The sequence below is a fragment of the Phyllostomus hastatus genome, unplaced genomic scaffold (genome assembly GCF_019186645.2).
Source record: "Phyllostomus hastatus isolate PE091 unplaced genomic scaffold, TTU_PhHast_1.1 phas_contig_80, whole genome shotgun sequence".
Taxonomy (NCBI): domain Eukaryota; kingdom Metazoa; phylum Chordata; class Mammalia; order Chiroptera; family Phyllostomidae; genus Phyllostomus; species Phyllostomus hastatus.
The window spans coordinates 32,312,692-32,326,316 of NW_025333960.1; positions in this window are offsets into that span (position 1 = coordinate 32,312,692).

The window sequence follows — 13,625 nt, forward strand, 5'->3', positions numbered from 1 at the left end:
TAATAGTAGAAGAAAAAACTCAAAGAATAATAATATCTCCAACACATGAAAGTAATATAAAATTCAAATTTGAGTGTTCATAAATATAATTTCATCAAAACATAGTTATGTTTATTCACTTACATATTATAGAGGACAGGCTTTGTATTATTACAAAAGCAGAATTGAGTAAAGACAGACAAAAGTATTTACTACCTGGGCCTTTAGAGGGAAAATTTGCTGACCTCTGTCTGAGACCATGTCTATGGTTGGTAACTGCACCGATCTCATAATGGCCTTGTATCCAATGTCTTCTCAACTTTATCCTCTCAATGGCTTCCACAGCAATATTTAAAAAATACCAAATTGTTAATACCATTCTTATTCTGTTAAATAGCAATAGAATGAAGTTCAGGTTTCTCATCATGGTTTTACATGGCCTTTCACTATCTTTTCTGCTTCAAAGGCAGCTATCTCATACCAACACCCTTTGTACTCCCTTCATCCTGAAATTTTCAGAATTGTCCAAACACCCATTGCTTTAGTATAACTCTTTGCCTTTGCAGTCCCATCTCATGCCATCGTATAAATACCTACTGAGGCTCCAAGACTCACACTTAATGTTAAATGTGCTGAAGCTATTGTGTCAGTTCATCCCATTTTAAGTAGTAATTTATTTGCCTTCATTTTTGCTCTATAATGTTTCCATATACTTTTAATAGATATTACTGCATCAAGTGAAGTATTTATATGTTAGAGTCTCCTTAAAATAATTGTGTTTTATATAGCTTTCTGTTACCTAAATAATGTCAATGCATGCTTAGTAAATGCTTACAGAAATAAAATCAAAAGAAAGAAAGAAGAGACAATAGTGTGGGAGGAAGAGGAAAAGAGAGGATAACAAGAAAAAAGAAACGAAGGAAGTAATGAAGAAAGAAAGAAAAGAAAAAGAAGTAATATATGAGGGAAAACAAGGAAACAAAATGACAGATATGAGGGTGAAAAGAAAGGAAGAAAATGAATATTACAAGGAAAATATTAGTATGGAAGAAAAAAGATAAATGAAGAAAGAAAGGGAAGGGAGAAGGTAGGAAGAAAGAAGAACAGAAGAGAAGAAAGGGGAAAAAACAAGAAAAGAAGGAAAAAAGAGGAGAAAGGAAAGGAGGAGATAAAGAAGGAAGGGAAGAGAAGAAGAAAGGAGATAAAGGATTAAAGGGAAACATGAGAAAAGACAGAAAGGAGGAAAGAAGGAAGATAAAATTATTAATCAAATTAAAAGGAAGACAGACATAAAAAACAAGCATGAGCATGATGAAGGAAGGAAGGAAGGAAGGGAGGGAGGAAGGGAGGAAGGGAGGAAGGGAGGGAAGGAAGACAAAGGATGGAAGCTAGAGTAGATGAAAGAATTAGGTCAAACAAATTTAGGACCCTAATACAGAGGCTCTACTTCACAGAAAACAAGGGACATACTTTATAATATATATAATTTCACAAATGAAAATATCCTGAAAACACCCTAAGATAGGTATCTTAGTCCACCTATATAGTTATATTATAGAAGCCCTTGATACCCTCTTTAACAAATACTTTTGGGTTAGATTTTTTAAAAATCTTCACCCAAGGTTATGTTTATTGATTTTAGTGAGAGAAGGGAAAGAGAAGAAAAAAATTAACGTGAAGGAGAAACATCAGTTGGTTCCCTCCCTTATGAACCCTGACCAGGAATCAAACCCACAACCTAGGTATGTGCCATGACTGAGAATTGAACCTGTGATCTTTTGGTGTGCAGGATGACTCTCCAGCCAACTGAGCCACCCACTCAGGGCAGTATGGATTGGCACTGGAAGTGGAATTCTACGATATATTAACTTTGACATGACTCGTTGTTGCAGTCTCCATGCTCCAGTGACAAACTTTATCAGCATATATCATGAAGAACGTTACTGAGCTTTCCCTAGAGTCTTTAGATAATATGCCTGGCATTAAATATTACATATAGAAATAATCTTCTGTCACTATTCAGGGTTAGCTATAGACAGGAAAGCAGATACAGGTCTCAGCCATCATAATACTGACAGAGGATTGTAAAACATGGGAGAATAGCATATTGAATGAAAATCCAATACTAAGGATTTGCTGCAGGGGAAAGGCATTTCAGCAAGTTCTTACCATGCTAGGTTCTGCTCCGTCCCACAGCAGAGAGGGAGTTTCTAGTAAGATTAACAGACAGTTACTACTTGTGAGAAGAAGTCATTCTGCCTTAATCGGTGAAGACTTACTTTATCTCTCTCTGTCTTTTCCTCTCTCTGTCTCTATTATTTGACAGCAAATGGAAAACTTGGACTGCTGATTTAATTGGACTCCTTGGGGTACTGCCACTGTCTTTCCTGATCACAGTGGTTTGGGTGGGTATGTCATTTAAGATTAAGGTCAGTGATTAAGATGAGTAATGAGTACTCCAAATAAGAGTGGGTTTAAAGAAGATGTATATTTACTTTTTCTCTCACATAAAATTTAAGAAGTGTGAAGTCCAAGGCTGACATGGTGTCACTGTTCAACAACATTCTCAAGGGTCAGACTCTTCCAGTCTGCTGTTTGGCATCCCTGTGGTGGGACCTTGTGGTCCAAGATAGCAGCTTGGTTTCTCATTTCATTTAGCAGCAGGAATGCAGAGAACATAGAACAAGGAGCAATGGCCATGCAAAGTCCTGTCTTCAGTTAGTTGTGTGGCCATGACCTGAACATGCTAATAGGGACTATGAGAGAAAAGGGAGATAATACTCTGCTATTTGGGAAATAATTAGCAGTTATTGGGTCAAAGCCAAAGGAGTCTAGGCTTCTTGGCAAGTATTATTGTGTGTGCTGATCTTAAATGGATTTTGCCTTACTCTTTCAGGGTGTGAGGAATGTAGTAATGTGGAAAAGAATCATCTTATTACTTATATCCAACCTTGAGTTCCAAACCAGCCACCTTCCATACAGACCTGTGCTTGGGGTTATATTGAGATTCTCTTTTTTCTCTTGTCCTTGTGTATTCAGCTGCAGCCTCAGGAAACTGGACTGGAAGAGTGGTGATTGAAACAGCAGGATCTAGACATTTCTGGGTCCCATGTAATAATATCATCAGAACAACCATAAAACCTATACTCTCATTCTAGTATGTTCTACACAGCTGGAGACCCAACTGATCACTAAATTGGGGTTCATTGTTTCGGCTTTCAGGCTTTTGTTTAGGCTTATAAGACTTCTATATATTCAACATTAGGCAACTGATAAATTATAAAATATAACACATTATTATTGATTCCAACATATTCTTTTAAACAAAAGGATGCTTGGTCTCATTGGGAAGAAATGCATGCTTCTTGTATACACAAATAATAGAATATATAGATTTAAAGAGGCTCTTGCCAAAGGGGAAGACATTTAAAAGATCATGTAAACAAATGCAGCTATATGCTGAGACATCTGGAAGGAAACAGCCTGAGAGTCCTTTGCCCAGAAATCTGATGTGGAGTTTGGATATGTGGAAAGGGCATTGAAGTCTCACAATTGCCTTCATACTTGAAATGGGTCATGGTCTGAAATCTTTTTGGCGTAGTCTAGCACAGATGGGAAATTGTGGAAACCGAGAATATCATAAAAGACACCACAGTGCCCTAAACCTAATGTATTATGATATTGGCAGAAAAGTTTATGAATTATTTTATTGTTTACTCCAGTCTAGTTAAATTTAAGTGTGTATCACAAATTGTATTCCTCCTCGTCCAATTCTTGCATTATTTGGGAAAACTATCAATATTTTAAACTCGTAGCTTTTACCATCAGATGAAACCTTAGAGGTTTTCATTTTATAAATGCTTTTGGCCTTGCATTTTGTAAATGGAATTAACTTGTATGTTTGTCCTGTCCTAATCCCAAAATAGCAAATTTATAAAGGGAGCAGCTAGGCTGGAGCTTGGTATTTCATGGTTCTTTTATATTTATCATGTGTAAAATTGAAAGAACGATCTAAATAAGACATGAGAAGGTTGCAGAGAGGGTTCATTGTAAAATTCAGCTTATGTCTGGTTTTAACTGCTTTCCTCCCTCTTCTCCCCACCCTCAGGTTACTGCAGTTTCCTGTCCTTTCATGGTCCCTACCATTCAATTTTGAAGGTCCTTTAATCACTCAGTTTAGCTTTCAAAATATTGAGTCCAGGACTAAACACAGTATCCTGGGCCTCATTAGACCTAAAAGGAAAAGACTGGCCCTGTGCTTACCTACCTTCTAATAAAATATGAAACCTCCCCTTTGATCTCCTGCCCCAGAAACATTATATTGCATAAGCGGTCTTGACTCATCTCCAATGAATGAACAACTCTGCAAAGACTCAAGTTGCTTGACAATGACCTCTTGTGTGTGATGTGATTTCCAAGATCCAGAGTGACAGTGGTTAGAGGATTTAAAAATGGATTTTTAATCCAAAAGTGCTTGGGGAATGTCATAGAGGTTGTATCTGCTGGGGAAGTGTGTTTCCTGGCTGGTCTGTTTTTCATGTTTTATGGATTCGTTTCAGTAGCAAAAGAGGAGCTTGTCACCTTTGATCGAAAATTTAACAATATCAGACAAAACATTCCAGAGTCATTCTCATGTTTAGTCTAGCCAAGACTTGTTTATAAATTGATATGATCAGCTTTTGCAACTTTGTCCTCCCAGATATCAACATAAAATGATTAGAGCCAAAACTTCCAAAGGTACATCTTCCATTATCAACCCAGAGAGTGGCCAACATGACTGAATTTGTGTAAATCTTTCTAGAAACTAAATGTATTTTCCTTTGCCTCTCCCTCTCTAGGGTAGGAGTTTAGTGCCTGCTCTTCCTCTGATTTAACAAAAAACTACTTCTTTCGCATTTCAACAGGTTCCTCTGAGACTGCGTACTGGAGATTTGTTAGGCAAGCCTGTGCTTAATCTTTTGTCCCTTTCCTTAGTTTTAGATTCTGTTTCTTTTCCATTTTGGCTTCCCACCCTTTACCCTTTTTGTTTTAATTTACTTATTTTGTTTTTAGTTTCTCTCTGTCATCTCTATTTCATTCTTTCTAAAGGGCATTGTCTATGTTATAGAAGCAAATACATAGTTTTTTAAAGTATATTTTACTGATTACGCTTTTACAGTTGTCCATTTTTTTCTCCCCTTTATTCCCCTCCACCCAGTGTCCCCCCACTCCCCACAATTCATGTCCATGGGTTGTATATGTAAGTTCTTTGGCTTCTCCATTTCCTGTACTATTCTTAACCTCCCCCTGCCTATTTTGCACCTACCATTTATGCTTCTTTTGTCCTGTACCATTTCTCCCATTCTCCCTCCTCCCCCTCCCCACTGATAACCCTCCATAAAATCTCCATTTCTGTGATTCTGTTCCTGTTCTAGTTGTTTGCTTAGTTTTTTTTGTTTTTTTTTTTGTTTTTGCTTTTTTTAGGTTCAGTTGTTGATATTTGTGAGTTTGTTGTCATTTTATTGTTCATAGTTTTGATTTTGTTTTTCTTAGATAAGTCTCTTTAATGTTTCATATAATATGGGCTTGGTGATGATGAACTCCTTTAATTTTACCTTATCTGAGAAGCACTTTCCCTTCCCTCCCATTCTAAATAATAGCTTTGCTGGATAGAGTCATCTTGGATGTAGGTCCTTGCCTTTCATGATTTCAAATACTTGTTTCTAGCCCCTTCTTGGCTGCAAGGTTTCTTTTGAGAAATCAAGTGATGGTCTTATTGGAACTCCTTTGTAGATAACTGTATCCTTTTCTCTTGCTGCTTTTAAGATTCTCTCTTTATCTTTAATCTTGAGTAATATAATTATGATGTGCCTTGGTGTGTGCTTCCTTGGGTCCAACTATTTTGGGACTCTCTGAGCTTCCTGGACTTCCTATAAGTCTATTTCCTTTGCCAGATTGGGGAAGTTCTCCTTTATTATGTTTTCAAATAAGTTTTCAATTTCTTTCTCATCATTTTCCCCTTCTGGCACCCCTAAGATTATGGCTGGAGAAACTCCCAGCCTCATAGGAGATTTCATTAGAGAGACCCACAGGGTCCTAGAATGTACACACACCTACCTACGCACTAGGGAATCAGCACCAGAAGGGCCCAATTTGCTTGTGGATAACAGGGGAAGTGACTGAAAGTCTGCTGGAACCTGAGCTAGCGGCATTGTTCCCTTTCTGACCTCTCCCCCACATATAGCCCCACAAGACAGTGATGTGGGTTGCCCCACCCTGGTGAATACCTAAGGCCATGCCCCTTTCAACATTACGGGCATGCTCAGGCAAAGAAATAGAGCCCAAATGAAAGAACAAAGCAAAACTCCAAAAATAGAACTAAGCAATGAAGAGATAGCCAACTTATTAGAGCAGAGTTCAAAACACTGGTAATCAGGATACTCACAGAAATGCTTAAGTGGGGTCACAAAATAGAAGAAAAAGTAAAGGCTATGCAAAGTGAAAGAAAGAAGAATATACATGGAACTGACAGTGAAACAAAGACACCAGTTTTTATCTACTGCGTACACATTCATCCATTTGCAAATTAAAGAATTTCCCTGGGTCTCTGTCATTGTGCCTGTACTTACCCCCCAGGCCACCCAGGGTGGGGGATTTACTCTTCTGCTTCCTGACTCAGGGTCACGGAGAGCTCCTAATCTCTCTGAGCCTCCTGTCCTTTCTTGTTGGTTAGATGGAATTGAAGTCAGACTCACTTCAAGGCTTGACAACTGCCTCACCTATGACAAAATATAATCCATGATATTAAAAATCATCTCTGTGGTATCCTAACAGAGAGAATTTGAAAAATAAAATTCTTTTACAGTTTTCTTGTTTGTCCTTTGGTTATTTGCAACCTTGGACTTCTGAATGAGCCACATAGATTTTTGTCTTGTTTTTTAATAAGCATATTCTGAGGCCTTCCCCTCTCACACCTTTTCCCCACCTCTATGTCTTGGTCATGCTTAATGTTCTTATGGGGCATTGCTCATCTTTCTCCGTATCACCATGCTGGGGTGGAAGACATGTCTCAGAGTTTCAGAGGGGATGCATTTTGAAAGATCTTTTTCCCCAAAGCCTAACACCTGAGGTTATGGCATTCCAATGGGTCCACTCTCCCTCAACTGTCCATTGGTTTCAGCTAAGAATTACTGTTCCTTAAAAACCACAATAGACTAACATATTAAGAAGGATTAGAAAGTCTATGTCATTAGATCTTTTTGTTCTCCGGGAACTTGTATTATTTCTATGCATTGTGTAATGAAATAAGAAATGGTTTTTAAATTTTACAATTGACAATCTCTTAACAATTTTTAAAATTGATTATGAATTAGAGGCTTTGTTATAAATGGACTCTTTCCATTAATGTAGTTTAGAAAGACTTTCAGAAGGCCAAGAAATAAAATTTCCTCATTTTCATGTAAGCAGTTGTAAACATGGACTCAGGTTTGATTTGATCATAATTAGGGAGAGATTTCTGAGGAATGTCTATTTCTGTACTTCTTTGTATACTCTTGTTCTGGTTTTGTGAAAGACAAAATTTCAGACTGCATTTCTGGAAGAAAAGGATTGTCACATTGCAAAGAGCCTCAGAGTTAACTTAATTTCACAAGTGGGGAGGCTGAGCCTCCAAAGGCCTAACCTAGATCACATAACACTGTAAACAGTGCTCCATCCTCCAGACTCCTGGGCCTCTGGTCTGTACCACCACTTCCCAGGCATGGAGAAAGTGGCCTGGGAGTGCCGCTTTCATTGTGACTTCAGATAATTCTCTGCTTTAGGCTACCTTCCTTTTGTATAGGAAGGTGGAACGAGTAAGCGGAGTTATCTCTGTATTTCAGAAGCTTATAAAAAGTTTGGGGTCAAGTATAGTTATAAAAATGGATTAACATTTGGACACTTTCTTATGCAAACCTTTCCTGTTTTCGCAGCCCTCGCCTGCTGACAGTGGCAGAAAAGATGGGTTTGCTTTGTGGCGGTGTTGTTACAGCCAGCAAAAGGTCTTATGCCTCCAAAGTGCACAGACTAGATCTGTGCTTGGCATTTTTCACTGCCAGCAAACCCAGCAAAACAGCAAATTGTGCTTGGGAGATGTCACTTGAAAGAGAAAAGGCACAATGGGTTTCATTTTTTCCATCAAAATTTCTTGGAAATGAAAGACGAGTTTTCAGAGGCAGAAACTCTGTTTGTTTTGTGTAGCTGTGGAGCTTCTTTGTGTAAAGTCACACAAAGCATACGGCTTGGTACTTTTTGGACATTTGGTCATTTTTTTTAAAGGCCTCTCCTTTTCAGTCATTGCTCCCCAGCCCCAACCTACCGCATTTCACTCTAAACAAGTGCACAACAGAGTGAGGTGGTGAAAAAGGAGGGCCACCAGGCAGGATGAGGAATGAGGCTGCAGGGAGTGGAGCAGAAAGGAAGAGGCTCTGAGGCAGTGGCTGAGGATGTCACGCACGCCTACAGTCAGATAGGCGACAGCAAGTGGCAGCAGCATCCCAGCAGCACCCCAGCAGCCTTGTGGAGATGAGGCTGGGGGATTTTGACATATCTGCTTTATACAAGAGAACAGGCAGGACTGAAGAACTGGTGCAGGCAGGGGGTGGGCCTGTGTGGGGGACAAAATTCAACCATACAGCTGATTCAAATGCTCACATCAGTGTGACTTTTCACCTAGAACGCAAGGTGCTCTTTTCATTAGATTGTTTTCATACATTTAAATGTCATTTAATGCATAAGAAAATGGCCTTGCTGAAGGGTTTTTAAATATTTTCTTCAGTATGTTTTATGAAGTATGTTGTATTATGCAATGAGACGGACAATTGTTTGTAATCACTAGTAGGCACAATTGGATAGGAAGAAATAAAAACTTATTTAAAAGATACATGTCTGAGCAATTTTTACATCAAGTAAAATACCATTTATTTTGGATTATCTCACAATTGTAGTACCTTGGTAATTAGAGAGATTTGTTATAAAATGAGAATAGGACATTAAACTAGAAACAAAACATTAAAATAAATACTGGATAGTTCTATAGAAACTGTAGTCCAGTAGTTCATGGACTAGAAGCATTGACATCATTTGGGAACTTGTTAAAATCATGCGCCCTACCTGAGACTCACTGAACAGGATTCTGTATTTTAACAAGATCCCAGACAGTTCATATGCACATGAAAATTTGAGAAGCACTTGTTTAAATGGCCAAATGAATCAAAGAAATGCCGAAATGATGAAGTTACTTTGTCTTTCTTAATAAGAGAATTTTATCATGACTCAGTTGTAACTGGATTATGCCCCTGAGGTCAGTGAACTGTGCACAGATACAGTGTATGTAAATAATAGGCAATCCCTCCAGGAGTTCGGGTAGTGATGACTTCGGGTGGGAATTATCTGGAAAGCTGTTCATATCATGGTAAACAATTACAGTATCAAATAAATGGATTGTGGACAGATGGCTAGTAGTGCTAAACTAATCACAGACTAAAATGGAGCAGCCCCGAACTGCAGTGGGTTCAGCTGATGAAAAGTTGATAATTCAGGGGGACCATAGAATTAACGTGAGGTTTAGAGTGGATGAAGTCAGTCTAACTCTTCACATCTTCAAAACCCGGAAAGAGGTGGCTTCAGAATATGACCAGATACAGCTAAATCATCGCACAGTTGCCTAATTACTAACTATGAAAGCTTTTATGCATGTTTATGAGATAAGAATAAACAATGTTTGCATTCAGGCCAACAGATACTATTGTTTAGCTTTGAGATTCAAAGTTGCATCTGAAGTCCATGCTGTAAAGTCCGTGGTAGTAAATTAGTATGGAGGCCAAATTGCTTATTCCAGAGCTAGAATTCTGAGGTAGAATCTATTACATTAGAAGTTGACATAATGAAGCCTGGGTAAATCTCAGAGTTTATACAAAAACAAAACAAACAAACAAACAGAAGAAAAAAAAAGCCCCACCAAACCAAAAACCAGAATGGCACAGTTGTGGGGAACACAGGAGCAGAGGGGAGTCAAGAGATCTTCCTGGAATGGGACAGTAGAGGTGAGACCGAGAGCGAACTGGGAGAGGGGAGCAAGGAATTACAGAAGCACAGGTTTAACACTCATAGCAATTAGCCCTTCAATTCTTTCTGTCATGGAGGAAGCCTTGGAATAGCCCTGTATTAAAAATGAAGCAGGCAAACAGATTGGAGAGGTTATTGGGGTGGGCGGGGGACAGTGGAAAGTGAGAGGGAGAGAAGGAAGGAGAGAGAGAGAAAGAGAAACAGGAGAGAAAAGTGAAAGGGGAGAAAGAGAAAGAGAGAAAGAATGAATGAGCATAGATACAGATACTGGATTTCCAAAGCTGAGTCCTTTCTGACACTTGAGGGTGCGGAGAATATGTAAGAAGTCTCTGTGAGCCCACCATTAGAACGGAAAGGAGCTGAGAATTTAGTCTCTGCTATGGTGTGTGGTGGCAAAAGGTGAGCAACAAAGGACAAACTGTGGATAAATCAGCTGCCCCAAGTTTTGCCCATAAGCAATTACCAGACACTACCCCTGCTGAAGGAGCAGTGCATATGCATGGGGGTCTTATCAACAGTGCCAGCCAGTTGCAGCAGTAAACAGAGGCAGATGACCTTCTTAAAACACCTTCCCTGCTGGAAGGAAGGAAATGAAGGAGTAAAGTTTGAGCAAAGAATGAAAATTTCCACCATTTCCATGGATCAGGCTCAAAAGCAAAGTTAATTTTGATTATAGAGACATAAATAAATTTTAACTTTTTACCAGTGGCTTTCGATGCTGTAAATCTTGAGCCTATACAACTGTATGCGTAGGATATAAAATTTATTAAGAACCTGTATTAGTATAAGCTTTTCAGAAAAAAAAATAAAATACACCAATAGAATATATATATATGTGTGTGAGTGTGTGTGTGTGTGTGTGTATATATAATATATATATATATATATATATATAAAGAGAGAGAGAGAGAGAGAGCAACATAGAGATAGGTTGAAACTGATGTTCTTATAGGAACTGGCTCACAAAATTATTTTATGGAAGCCGAGAAATCCCACAATCTGTTACGTGCAGTCTGGAGAACCAGGAAATCCAGTAGTGTAATTTCTTCAGTCCAAAGGTCTGAGCAAATCTCAGTGCCAGAAAAAAAAAAAAAGGACATTCCAGCTAAAGAAAAGAGAATTTGTCCTTCTTCTGCCTTTTTGTTCCATTTGGAATGAGGTCTGCTCACATTAGTGAGGGCAGATCAGTATACTCTCTCTGCTGAATCAAATGCCAGTCTCTTCAAGAAATAGCATATTTTGCCATGTATAATGCATGCCTACATTTTTGGCCCAAACTTACAGGAAAAAAACTTTTGTTTTAATTTTTGAATTCAATTATTTGTTTGTTTGTTTATATTTAGATACTTGTTTTCTCTATTACAAAGGAATTTTAGCATTTATTTCTGAACATATAACAGTACAAGAAATTTTATGTAACAAATAATTACAAAACACAAGAACAGATAAAAGGTACTTCAGGTACTACCCATGTATAATGTGCATCCTTATTTTTCCCTCAGAAATTTGGGCAAAAATGTGTGCATTATACAGGGAAAAATACAGTGACCTTGCAGACACACCCAGAAATAATGCTTTATCAGTTATCTGGTCATCCCTTAGCCCAGTCAAGTTGACACACAGAATTAACCATCATGGACCCCCTAACACCATGCAGGTCTTTGATGTTCAAGCTGTGTTCTGGCATGGGGTTCACGGGAAGATCACCATGAGCAGAGGACTAAGCTAAGCAAGTGGGATGCTGCTGCCCAGTCTTTCTTCCTCCTGATCATCCAATCACTCCACCCTTTCATGCTGGAAAACCTCTACACTTCTCTAACTTCTACCTTGTTTGAAGTTTAGGAGTCTGTGGCTCCTGTCCAGCAGCTCCTTAGTGTAGAAGTACATCTGAGAGCTGTGCTTTTTTCCCGTCAGCCAGGGTTCTCTTCACTTCGGTCACTGTTCTATCCACTGGAGTTGGCAACCCCTGGAAATGCCTAGGACAGCACTGCTACTGAGAACTATTACTGAGGCTCTTTATCCTCCCGTAGACAACTCTAAAATTTTCAATCTGTATTTCTTATTCTGATGGAGTCCCCTGACCTGGGGAGTGGCTGCCTGGTTGCCTTTCTCAGCTCAGGATCTAAATTCTGGTTCTTTTAGGGATATAAGCTGATCTGGAAATTAACTTATTCTGTACTGCTCAGAGTCTCCACCCCACAAACTGGACCCAATGACATTTCAAAAATAGTGCCCAGTGGCATTGAAGAGGTCATATCAAAAGAATTTAAATTTCTTTTATTGACTATGATGCATCATCCTTTGCTCCTTAAGACCTTAGGTCTCTGCAGCATCTGCAAAGACAATAGGTCTGTATTCTATGGTGACTAGAATGACTTAAGGTTAAAGCACAAATTGTAAAGGAATAAAAGGGGTATGTGCAGAGAATGAGTAAAAGAAAGAGCAAGTGAAGTTGAAGTCATGGAAATTAATTTCACAGGAAGGTTGTTATTGCCCCCTTTAGCAGCTAAAATTCACATACAGGCACATCTTAAGTAATGTGTCGAGCTGTCCAAAAGATAATTTGAATCCTGTCAAGGCAAACAAGAATATGCTCACAAATTCAAGAGCAATATATGTGCAATTTGCACAACATCAATTTCTTTGGTTGTTTTGGATGGAGCCATCACCATCAATTAAGTTAGTGACTCTTTGATTCAAATTACTTTTTGACATGCAGTCAACTAAATGTCTCACACAAGCATTATTTTCTGCAGGGTTCCCCAGGCAGCCATATAGTAAATGCAAACAGGTGGGAAGACAGGGCAGACTACTGCAGAAACAGCCTCCTCCCGCAGCAGGAGAGAATAACAACATGAAGAAATACAGAGGCATTATTAGATGGCCTAAAATAAGGCTTCTGAACAGAGAGATTTGCATGTTTATTACATTTTTCTACTAATTGAGGATATGTCCACTTGAGGTTGCCTCTTAATCCCACATTGGGTTGTTATAATCAGGTATCGAAGGTTAAGCAAGAGTAAGGCTGCCTCTTGGCCCATAGGGCAGCATGACTTGGCATGAACATGGATTTGGTAGGAGTGATCATGGCGAATAGTGATATTATTGACAATGTCACTGAAACAAAGCTTCATGGAGTCAACATGTTTTTAGTGGCATGGAAGTTAGAAAGCATTCTTTTGGCATGTAAGGATATTTGATGTTTGATAAAGAAATGCACAAAATGGGAGACTGGCCTCTGGCATAATTTTCCTTATCATGCTCAACTGCAGCGTCGCAATCCAGGCCAATGTTATCCATATTCCAGATAGACCTGGTTGAGGATTCCAAAAGACAGAGAAAGTCCCCGGATATTAGGACTTAGCCCCATATTCAGGTGTGTCCACATTGAGGACAAGGACAGAGACTTCATATCTTTTGTTCATGGCACTATCCCCAGAGCCTTTAACATATCAGGCACATAGTAGGTGAGGAAGTACACAACAAAACATAACTCTGTGGATAAGTGTATGTATGAAAGAATCAAAGAATGAACTAACTTTATATCTGGTGATCAGCACCAA